Source organism: Thamnophis elegans, chromosome 4, assembly GCF_009769535.1.
Source record: "Thamnophis elegans isolate rThaEle1 chromosome 4, rThaEle1.pri, whole genome shotgun sequence".
Lineage (NCBI taxonomy): Eukaryota > Metazoa > Chordata > Lepidosauria > Squamata > Colubridae > Thamnophis > Thamnophis elegans.
Window position 1 is genome coordinate 141,192,532 of NC_045544.1, and position 11,354 is coordinate 141,203,885.

General features: G+C 48.6%; 1 protein-coding gene across 1 annotated transcript in view; it reads right to left on the minus strand.

Annotated features, from left to right (window-relative positions):
• TAOK1 (TAO kinase 1) overlaps nt 1-7,768 on the minus strand; it is a 136,447-nt gene extending 128,679 nt beyond the window's left edge. Inside the window, 1 exon segment of the mRNA XM_032216150.1 lies at nt 7,436-7,768. The gene's annotated coding sequence lies outside the window, so the exon portion shown is untranslated.
• Between the last annotated feature and the right edge of the window lie 3,586 nt (nt 7,769-11,354).

The following is an 11,354-nucleotide window of genomic DNA, read 5'->3' on the forward strand; positions in this document are numbered from 1 at the left end:
ATTGATTCTATTCTGACTGAAGAGGTCTCCTAGCTAACCAGGCCTAAGCCACAAAGCCTGTGTATTTATGGAATGTATAAAGCCCTTCGGTCTATACAGATAGTCCTCAACTTACAAGAGTCCATTTAGCGACAGTTCAAAGTTACAATGTCACTGAAAAACTGTGAGTTGTGACTATTTTCCACCATTACTAACTTTGCAGAATCCTCTGCGCATATCGACTGCAGTGATTCACTTAACAACTGTGGCAAGAGAGGTTGTAAAATGTGGCAAAACTCAGTTAACAAATGTCTCGTTTAATAACAGAAATTTGGGACTTAATTGTCATAAGTTCAAGGACTAACTGTACTGGTGGAAGCAAAAATCTGCCAGAGTGGAAGATGTGAAGAGGTAGAGTGAGGTGAAGTTTTATTTTTACTGCAAAATACTTTCCTAAGTCCTATTTCAGGCACCTTTGAAGTAATTCTAACCCCTTCCTTCAAGTCCATATTTCTTATCTCAGTATGAATTGCAAAATGACATAATGTACTTTTTAACGTACATTAATTTTGGATTTTTGACTGTATCAGCTTAAGCATTCTACACATACCCAGTTCATTTTAAATAAAATAGTGGAAAAACTCATAAATCTGGTGTTAATTACTTCACGGATGGACAGTTACGTATGAAGAACACCTGGTGTGCCTGAAAATGACCAAATATTTAGTTTTGAGAGGCGTTCACATTGGAAAAGACACTTTATTTTCAGCAAGGAGAAATGACAGCAGAAAGACAAAATTGGAAAATATTTAACTGGGAAGAGCTGGCTTCCGAGTTCTTCCAGGCAGCTGCAAAAACTTGAACGTTCAGGATGAGCAAATAAATAATTCTAAAGTCAGAAGCCCGGGCTATTGTGAGAAAGAGAGGGACACAGTTAGAACCAATAGCCCCTCGGTTGCAAAATTACAATCCACCCGATTTCCTGCCTGAGCAAATACAGTTAAGTACTCAACTTATCAGTCCTCGCACATACAACTGCTGTACCATCCTGATGGTCAGGGGGGGGGGGGGACAAAATTCAGACAGATGGCAATCGGTATGTATTTACCACGAGGGTCACGCCGTCTCGAGGTCATTTGATCGCCATCTGCAACCTTCCCAGAGGGCTTCGGATAAGCAAAGTCAACGGAGGACATGGGATTCGCTTAACGACCACTTAACAACAGCAGTGATTCGCTTAGCAACTGCAGCAATAAAAGGTTGTAAAACCGGGTGCGATTTTAGGAGCAGCCTTGTTTAGCACTGAAAATCCCGGTCCCAAGGGTGAGTAAACGGAGGATTACCCATACAAGATCTATGTAAAAGTGCATTATAGGATCCTTTGTATTATTTTTCTTCTTCTTTTGTTTATTCATTCAGGCAGTACTGAGTTCCAAAAAAACCACCCCAACGGTTTACAAAACAACACACAATAGATCTGTCCCACTCTGGACAATTCCAGTGTTGCCCTCTGAAGTCTGGAGTTTGGTTACCAAGTTCCTTCTGAAAATGATACCCTGGAGGTAGGATCCTTTGGCTGTTCTATCTGGAGTAGGATCATTCAGTTATTCAGCTATAAAACACTTTAGGACATTATGATGAGTGGATCCAATCTGTGCCGATCAGCAGGACCCGAAGTTTTGCCTTCCTAGCTTTCGGACTGGTGCTGGAGTCCATCATCATCATCATCATCTCCTTTTAATGACCCCATAACCCCTTGTGGGGTAGAGTCTGAATGGAGGTGAGTGTTTACTGGCCGGATGCCCATCCTGTCGCCAATGCGGAGTTTTATTGCTGGAGCTCATCATCATGGAAATTCTCTTTAGCCTTATTCAAAGCTACTGAAAGCCAGCGCAATGCTCACAACATCTCATTGGCCAGCTAGGGAGACAGTAGTTCTTGACTTATGACTGTGGCCAAAGTTATAACGGCACTGAAAAAAAGTGACTGGTTTACGGTTTATGGTTTATTAGGATTTGTATGCCGCCCTCTCTCGAGAGACTCAGGGTGGCTTACAGATAAAGCAGGAAGGGGGAACATATAAAAACTAAAAGGAACAGACATTAAAATTCCACAACATTCATATAGCTTAGAATGGGGCTGGATAAATCAGCAGCCCCAGGCCTGCCGGAACAGCCAGGTGTTAATCGCTTTGCAGAAATAAGCCGGAAGAGTAGTAAGTGACCGGAGTTCACACTTACGACCGTTGGAGAACCCCCATGGTTGCACGATCAAAATTCAGAGGCTTGGCAACTGACTCATGCTTATGACGGTCGCAGTCTCCCTTGGTGACCTCCTGATGAGCAAAGTCAATGGGGAAGCCACATTCACTTAGCAACTGTGGTGATCCACTTAACAACTGTGACAAGGAAGGTTGTAAAACGAGCAAAGCTCACTTGACAAACGTTTCACTTAGCAGCATAAATGTTGGGTTCAATTGTGGTCGTAAGTTGAGGAGTACCTCTATTGCCTCAGGCACCAACTGCAGCTTCTAAGGCAGTGTTTCTCAACCTTGGCGACTTTAAGTCCTGTGGACTTCAACTCCCAGAATTCCCCAGCCAGCTATGCTGGCTGGGGGATTCTGGGAGTTGAAGTCCACTGGACCTAAAGTCGCCAAGGTTGAGAAACACTGTTCTAAGGAGTACGCCAATATAAAATTCATTCCAATATACACTTGAAGCTACGAAGGATTTGTACGCTGGTGAGAGATGGTCACAAACCCTTTCAGACATGACATCTGTTGTCTGTCAATCCAACAAGAGGTTTAAGGGCTCCCAATTCGAGTCCTTAGCGCTCTTTGAGTTTGGCTGTTTTCTTGCAGACGTTTCAGGACCCAACTAGGTAGCATCATCAGTGCTACGGTAGAAGGGAAGGAGGGTTGCAGAGTGGAAGAGGGGAAAGAGAAGGGATGGGGGAGGAGGAGCTGCTCCCTGAGCTGGGTGGTTTCCTTGCAGACGTTTCATGACCCAACTAGATAATGTCATCAGTGCTAAAAGAGAGTGAAGGCTGAGAGGAGGAGGAGAAGGAGGGGAAGAGAAGTGATGACAGAGGAGGAGAACTGTGGGGTCCTTGGCGCTCTCTGAGTTGGGTTGTTTTCTTGCAGACGTTTCATGACCCAACTAGGCAACGTCATCAGTGCTAGAGAGGAGGGGAGGAGGAAGACTGTGGGGTCCTTGGTGCTCTCTTTGGCTGTTTCCTTGCAGACGTTTCGCGGCCCAACCCAACATCATCAGTGCCAGAAGGTAGAGGGGAGGTTGCTCTTATTTTTAAATACGAGTGACTTGCCCTTGTCTGTTACAGGATCCAACCTGGGTCAATCGTCGGGAGGAGAGGTTTCGTCTTCTGAGCTTTTGGGCTTGTGCTGGAACCCATCCTCAGGGAACTTCTCTCGGGCAGTGTGTGTTTGTTGTTCTGTGTGTGGCATTGATGGTGCTGATTGTGTGTGGCTTTTCAAATGCTGATGGGGGGGTGTTGCCCTGTCAGTTCATTGTTGGCAGGAGTGGTCTTGTTAGTCCCTCAAATAGGCTGTTGTTTACTGCTGGCTTGTTTGCCTCTGTTGGTAGTTCCTGGATCAGATTATTTCACTTCTAAGCTTGGTTCTTCCAGGACAGACACCCAAAATCTCCAGGTAAGTGGATCGGGACTTTCACCAAGGCCCAGCCCAGTCTGGGATAGCCATCAGAATCAGAAAAGACCTGGAAGGGATCTTGGCCGTCTTCTAGTCCAATGTATAATTGGCTATCTTAATATACAAATAGTCCTTGACTTACAACCCCAATTTGAACCTAAAATTTCCATGGCTCAGCTAGACAACCGCCAAGTGAGTTTTAGCTCCTTTTTTTACAACTTTTCTGGCCACGGGGGTTAATTGAATCACTGCAGTTGCTCAGTTAGGGACACGGTTGTTAAAGGGGAATCCGCCCCAGGGTGCAAAGGGGGAATCACATGACCCTGGGGTACTGCAACCGTCGTAAACATGAGTCGGTTGCCAAGCGTCCCAGTTCTGATCCCATGATTGCAGGGATGCTACAACAGTCCTAAAGTGTAAACAATGGTTGTTAAGTCGTAACTGAATGGTTCACTAAATGGTTTTAAGACAATACTGTAAACACCCATGTGGATCCTACCAAGCTCTGAACTGAACTGAACCTTGCCCTACAGCAGTGGTTCCCAAACTTGGCAACTTTAAGACTTGTGGACTTCAACTCCCAGAATTCTGGGAGAGCTGGCTGGAGAATTCTGGGAGTTGAAGTCCACAAGTCTTAAAGTTGCCAAGTTTGGGAATCACTGCCCTACAGCTTGACACAGGCTGCATGGATCAGGGGGTACCCCATACAAAATAATTTCTACAGTGTCCAGACTTCACAGGTAGTTCAACAGAATATTTGCACATCCAGCTTATCGTGCTTGGAGGTTTTGAGCCCACCAGGACGGTCGAAAGAAGAGAACAAAGCAACTTGGCAGGAATTTCTCTGCCTACCTGACCACAAGGCCTCTTTCCTGATTGTTGGCACAGACACAGATAAGCAGAGAATTGAGAGGAGCAGCTGTCTTAATATATCTGGGGTTTGGGAAATGTCTTCTCTAAAACCTTCCAAGGTGAAAGTCTCTACAGTTCAAAGGAAGATGACACGCATTCCTATCAGCAGCATAACAAATGCAATAAATAAAATGTCTAATGTGGAAAAACGTTGTTGAAATTAGCTAATAGAAGGAGCCACAGTCTGCACGATTTAAGATCAGTTCAGGCTTTGAAAAGGCCAATTAAAGACGATCTGGGAAGATAAATGCTTACTTGTTCCTCAAGAGCAGGGATCCCCAACCTTGGCCATTTTAAGATGTGTGGACTTCAACTCCCAGAATCCTCCAGTCAGCCATGCTTGGGGAATTCTGGGAGTTGAAGTCCACAAATCTTAAAATGGCCAAGGTTGGGGAACCCTGCTCTGGACAGCACTGAAAGGCGAGTAGGGATAAGGAATTTGGGGCCCTGGCATTGCCACACTACAATTCCCAGCAAACCACAATACCAACACTCAAAACTGGTCAACAACATCTGGAGGGCTCTCATGTTCTCCAGACCTTAACCCAAACCACGACATGCTCAAATAAGAACGCGCCCAAGAATGCCATTTTAAATTTTACCCAGTTCCTTGTGCCACACCCTTGCCCGAGAGGTCAATAAATGCAGTGTGTAATCACCGACAATATTTTCTGTCTCTTTTCCTTGTCATAACAAACATGGGCAGCCAGATTTCGTCACGGCCATCCTGAAACTGCATTCAACCGAAGGGAAGCCCTTGTCTTTTCAACACAAAATCCCTGCAACGAAGCAGCTTTTTTTGAGCAAAATATTTTGGGCCCGACATCGTTCTCTGTTGCAACGGGGGGGGGGGGGGGGGGGGGGAAGCAGAACTCTGGCAGGCAAAATGTAGGCTCTGTGAAACTAAGGTAGCATCCTTCCCCCCCGCCTCCCTTTCTCTCCTTAGGTCATGAAAGCCACTGAAATTACGTCTGCCTTTTTGCAATTTTGCAGAGGGATATAATCAGACCGAGAGAGGCCTGAGGAAAGCTTCCCACGCCACCCCCACATCACAAGTCGCAGAGAGTAAGATGTCAGACTGACCACGCTATTGAGTGAGTGTTAGCCGGTCTTTGCAAGGGTACCACATAATTTCCACGGCTGTTATGTGCAGAGAGACTCAGTGGGGTCCTTCAGCACTGCAGAGAATACGGAGGGGGGAGGGGGAAAACAGGAGGTCTCTTCCTGCCCCCCACCCACAGGGTATTTTTTCCCCCCCTACAACAAAGCTACCAGGCCTTCACAGTTCTTCTGATTACCAAGTGGTTCCGGTTTCTTTCTTTCTTTCTCTGTGCAACTCCGAAATAATCCCCCAACTGACCATATACACCAAAGGAAGCCTCACCTCGCCCTCCCATGGTGCTTTGCTCCCCCCTTTGAGAAATGGAGAGGGGGAAGGGGGCAGTTTGAAACCCTAGGAGACCACCAGGTCAAGCAAAGTCTTACCAGCATAGTAAGTGTCACAAAGGATGAATGCCCCCCACCCCGGAAAGTCTCATATCATGGCTTAAGCGTTCTTGCAACCTTAAAAGTTGCAGATGCCTCCTCCCCCCCTGCTCTCTCTCCCCCCCCCCCCATTCCTTTCCTGGCTGCTTTCCCAAGGATGGAGAGAATCCCAAAGCAAACCAAGGGCACTCGCCTAAATTTGCTGGTTTCTTTTTTAAAAAAATCCGAGGCAACATTTGAACCCAGGCTCAGCTAAGTATAGGTAGTCCTTGACTTACAGTCCCAATTAAGCCCAAGATTTCTGTCGCTAAGTGAAGCATTTATTCAGTGAGGTCTGCCCCATTTTACGACCTTTCTTGCCACCAAGAGAATCCCTGCCGTTGTTTAAAGTTAGCTACATGGTTGTTAAATGAATCTCATTTCCTCATTTAAGTCAGCAACACAGTTGCTAAGTAAATCTGGCTTCCCCAGTGGACTTGTCGGAAGGTCTCCGAGAGGGATGACATCACCTTCAGGACAATGTGACTGTCATAACTACGAGCCAGTGTCCGAATTCTGATCAGGCGACCGTAAAGGACGTTGCAACGGTCGTTAAGTGCAAAAAAAAAAAAAACACGGTCGTAAGTGACTTTTTTTTTCAGCGCTGTTGTAACTCCGGTCACTCAATGAAGCATTGTAAGTCGAGGACTACCTGCAGTAAAGATTGCTGCAAGACTCCCCCCCCTCCCAGGGGTCACTCATTATTAGTCCCCCCCCATAACCCAGCTACGACCCCCCCCCCCACTCCAGACCCCAGGAAGCAGCACCCCCTCCTTCCCCCCTCCCCCAAGAAACAGCAGCAGACCCTGCAAAAGGTGACAAGCCATCCAGGATATTTGCAATCTCTTTCCCCCCCCCCTCCAAGTTTTTCTTCTGGGCTCCCCCCAAACAAGCAGGCAGGCAGACCAGGACCCCAATCACGGGGGGTGGGGGGTGTCCCTCCTTCCCTCTTTCTCCCTCCCCTGAAAACAACTCCAATCCCTTTATATTTTTAAGGGAAATAGGCGCCCCCCCCCACCAAGCCAGCATCTCTCCTTCCCCCCCCCCAAAGAGTCTGCCCTCCCCCTCCCCCAAAGGGTTTTTGAAGCCCTGGGAAGGGGGTCAAAGCCCCAGAGGCAGACCCCCCCCCTCTTCCTGAGGTCTCCCCCCACCCCGTGCCCCTAAATGGGGGCGTTTTCCCTCCCCCCACACTCCCAAGGGGGAGGGGTCTCCGAGAGGCCACGCCCCCGGGTGTTATGGGAGGGCCCCCACTTCTCGGGGCTTTGGGGTAAGGGGAGCAGGGGCGTGGCCGGCCACGCCCCGCTAGGCCACGCCCCGCCCCTCAACCCTCCTCCCCTCCCCGGGCCTACTCACCGGGGGTTGTTGTTCCCGCCGCCGCCGCCGCCGCCGCCTTGAGCCCTGCAAGGCCCCGAGGCCCGGCCCGGCCTGCGCCCGCCCAGGGAAATCCGGCCCGGGCGGGGTTGAAGGATGCCGGCCGCGGGACAACGCTGGACGGCCGGGGTCGCGCTCCCCGTTCCTCGCCGCCGCCCTCCGCCTCTCGAGCCTCCTCAGCCGCCGCCGCCGCCGCCGCCGCCCGCCCTTCCTCCTCTGCCTCAGCGCGTCCTCTCGCGAGATTTGGGACGCGCTCGCGCTCCTTCGCCTCCCTCAGCGGAGTGGAACGGGACGGGCTGACTGAGGAAGTGTGACTGACAGGGGGCGGGGCGACGTGGCGTGGAGCGACGCGGGGCGTGCGTGCGTGGAGGCGGGGCCCTGACGCCGACGGCGGCCGCCTTGGGCCGCGCGCTCGCTTTTGGCTCCTCCCCCTTCTCTTTCTCTCTCGCCACTCCCGGCGATTCGCAGGTGCAGTCCTTTCCCGAAGTGGAATGTACCAAGTGAAAGGGGGGGGGAGGGGAAGGAAAGCGGGTCGTACTACTACCACGTCGCTGGGGAGGGTGGAGAAAGGAAGAAAGGAACGTACCAAAAACGGAGAGCGCGGGGGGGGGGGAGGAAAAGCAGAGGAGACCGTACCAAGCAGCAGGATTAAAGAAAAAAAAAAGGGGGGGGGAACGATCCTTTTCCTAGTCTTCCTGCTGTAGAGCCGGCCTGGGGATGACGGGAAGTGTAGTGCAAGCTCTGGGCGGCGCCACATGGGTCTTGTGATGCCTGTGATGAAGTCACCTGCGGTTGTGGGGGGGGGAATGGTTTGCAAAGGGGTCATAAGGGAGATGGGAGACCTTTAAGGCAGTGTTTCTCAACCTTGGCCACTTGAAGATGTCCGGACTTCAACTCCCAGAATTCCCCAGCAGTGATTAGGACAGTGTTTCTCAACCTTGGCCACTTGAAGATGTCCGGACTTCAACTCCCAGAATTCCCCAGCAGTGGTTAGGACAGTGTTTCTCAACCTTGGCCACTTGAAGATGTCCGGACTTCAACTCCCAGAATTCCCCAGCAGTGGTTAGGACAGTGTTTCTCAACCTTGGCAACTTCAAGATGTCCGGACTTCAACTCCCAGAATTCCCCAGCAGTGGTTAGGACAGTGTTTCTCAACCTTGGCCACTTGAAGATGTCCGGACTTCAACTCCCAGAATTCCCCAGCAGTGATTAGGACAGTGTTTCTCAACCTTGGCCACTTGAAGATGTCCGGACTTCAACTCCCAGAATTCCCCAGCAGTGGTTAGGACAGTGTTTCTCAACCTTGGCCACTTGAAGATGTCCGGACTTCAACTCCCAGAATTCCCCAGCAGTGGTTAGGACAGTGTTTCTCAACCTTGGCAACTTGAAGATGTCCGGACTTCAACTCCCAGAATTCCCCAGCCAGCGAATGCTGGCTGGGGAATTCTGGGAGTTGAAGTCCGGACATCTTCAAGTTGCCAAGGTTGAGAAACACTGCTTTAAGGGTGCAATTTAATTCCTGCAAGAAGCTTTTACATATTTAGCTTTTATAGTTCTCTCTTCTACAGTTGCCTTCCCATCTTTGATCATCTGCAACCGTGGAATAACAGTTGTACTCACCCTTGTAACAATAATAACTTCTTCAGATCACCATTATGTTTACATTCTGCCCAACGCTTTCAAGTTTGATAGCAATTAATAACTTTGCTTAATTTTTATTCAATACTAGTTTTGGGGGGGGGGAAACTGTAAAACTATTTCATATGTGTGCCTTGTTTTTTTCCCTGTATTTGTTGTTGTTTTTCCCTTGTTTTTAACGGTTAAAATTGTTTCTAATAAAAACTTTTTCTTAAAAAAAATTTCCTGTAAGAGGTGCTGGGCTTTCGTGGTGTGCATCTAGTTTAGTTTGTTGTTGTAATATAGTTCCTTATGTAGGTGTGGGTCACCCATGGCCCAGTTCATACCAGGGCATGCAGAGCCACGCTGAACCACACAGGAGAAAACAAACTCCTAGAACGCCATAACATTCTGATAGTTCATAACATAACATCCTGAGATGTGCCCTACCATTGACGCCCAGGATTTGACCATATATAGACTGAGCAGTAGATTAGAAATTGTACTTTTACAGGCTGTTTTTAAGCACATGCTGATTGCTCCTCCTGCCTTTGTCCTATCTCAATAAAAGGGGCTCTCAGACCCCAATCTGGGTCGCTCCATCCCGAGAAAGGTCGTGTCCTGTCTTTTCTCCACATTGGCCTCATGGACGAACCACGGGAACGTTACATGTTTGTTTATTGGATTTACATGCCGCCCTTCTCCCAAAGGACTCAGGACGGCCTACAACATTTAAAACACACACACACACACATATATATATTACAAAAGTTTTATTGTCATTGCATCTCACTCAACGAAATTAAATGCCGTCTTCGGTGTACGTTGCAATTATGAAAATAAAAAAACGCAAGCATACATCCTTCACATTCCATGTAATTGAAATTGAAAACCTGATATTGCACTATGCCGTAGGATTCAATATGGTTACTCCCCTGGGAGAGACGCTGTTTTTCAACCTATTTGTCTGTGGGAAGTTTATCACCCGGCCACTCTCCCAGAAAAAAAATGAAATATCCTAGGGAAATATTGAAAAGGCAGAATATTTCTCTGGATGTGAAAAGAAACATGTTTTAAAACAGTGTTTTTCAACCACTGTGCCGTGGCACACTAGTGTGCCGTGACATAGTGTAAGGTGTGCCGTGGGAAAATTACTTTATATATAGTCAATATAGGCACAGAGTTAAAATTTTTTAACATTTTCCAATGGTGGTGTGCCTCGTGATTTTTTTCATGAAAAAAGTGTGCCTTTGCACAAAAAAGGTTGAAAAACACTGTTTTAAAAGACAGAATAGTTGCCTGTAGCTTCCTGCCCACCCCCACTTTGTCAATAGGCCCATTAAGACTAGCCAGGCTAGCCCACTTTACATAATAAAGACTTCCCCACTGCAGCTGCAGGGGGAAGGGATATTACTCAACTCTCCACATGGCATCTGAGAACTCACCTATACCTGGATTCAAAACAGCCTAGAGAGTAGCCCCCTGCGTGGCACCATGGGAGTCTGACAACCAATCAGAATACATTTCTTACACAGGAACAGGAAACAGAGAGGTGGGACTGAACAGGTTATAAAAAGCCTAGCAAGCCCCTCCTTCAGCCCTTCTCTTTTTCTCCACCAACATTGAAGTATGTGATCACCTTTTCTGTTCAGGACCTCAAGCCACGTGGTCCTGTCCACCATTAAAACCATCTTTCCAAGCAGCCTCCATGTCTCCAGTGTCTTTTTCCCCACTTGGAGCTGAACCCAGAAGGACATTTCTTTCAACATGTCCTTGTTTTTATTGGCCTGTACCGTCTGCCAGGGGGTAATAGTTTCCCCCCCCCTTGGGGGGTGCCCAGGATGAGATGGATCTTTAAGGACGTTTCGAACTTTCTGAAGGCAGCGGGGGGGCTATAAAACTCTTCCAAAGAGGGGAGGGGGCAACCCATGATCCTCTGGGCAATGGCGTTGACCCTCTGGAGTGCTGTCCTCTCTGCCACGGTGCAACTGGCGACCCATCTCCATGCAAAGAGGGGCTGCCAGGGGTTTAAAGGGAGGGGGTCTCTGGAAGGGGGATGTGGGGCAGAAGGCTTGGAGATGGGGGGGGTGTATGTGGGGAGAGGAGGGGTGTGGAGCTTCTGCCCCTTTGTGACATCTCCCTGCAAAAAGGGGTGCACAGCTGACCCCCCTAGAAATTGTGGGTGCTCCATCACTGGAGGTTTTTAAGAAGAGACTGGGTAGCCATGGGTCTGAAATGGTCTTGGGTCTCCTGCCTGAGCAGGGGGCTGGATTAGAAGACCTCC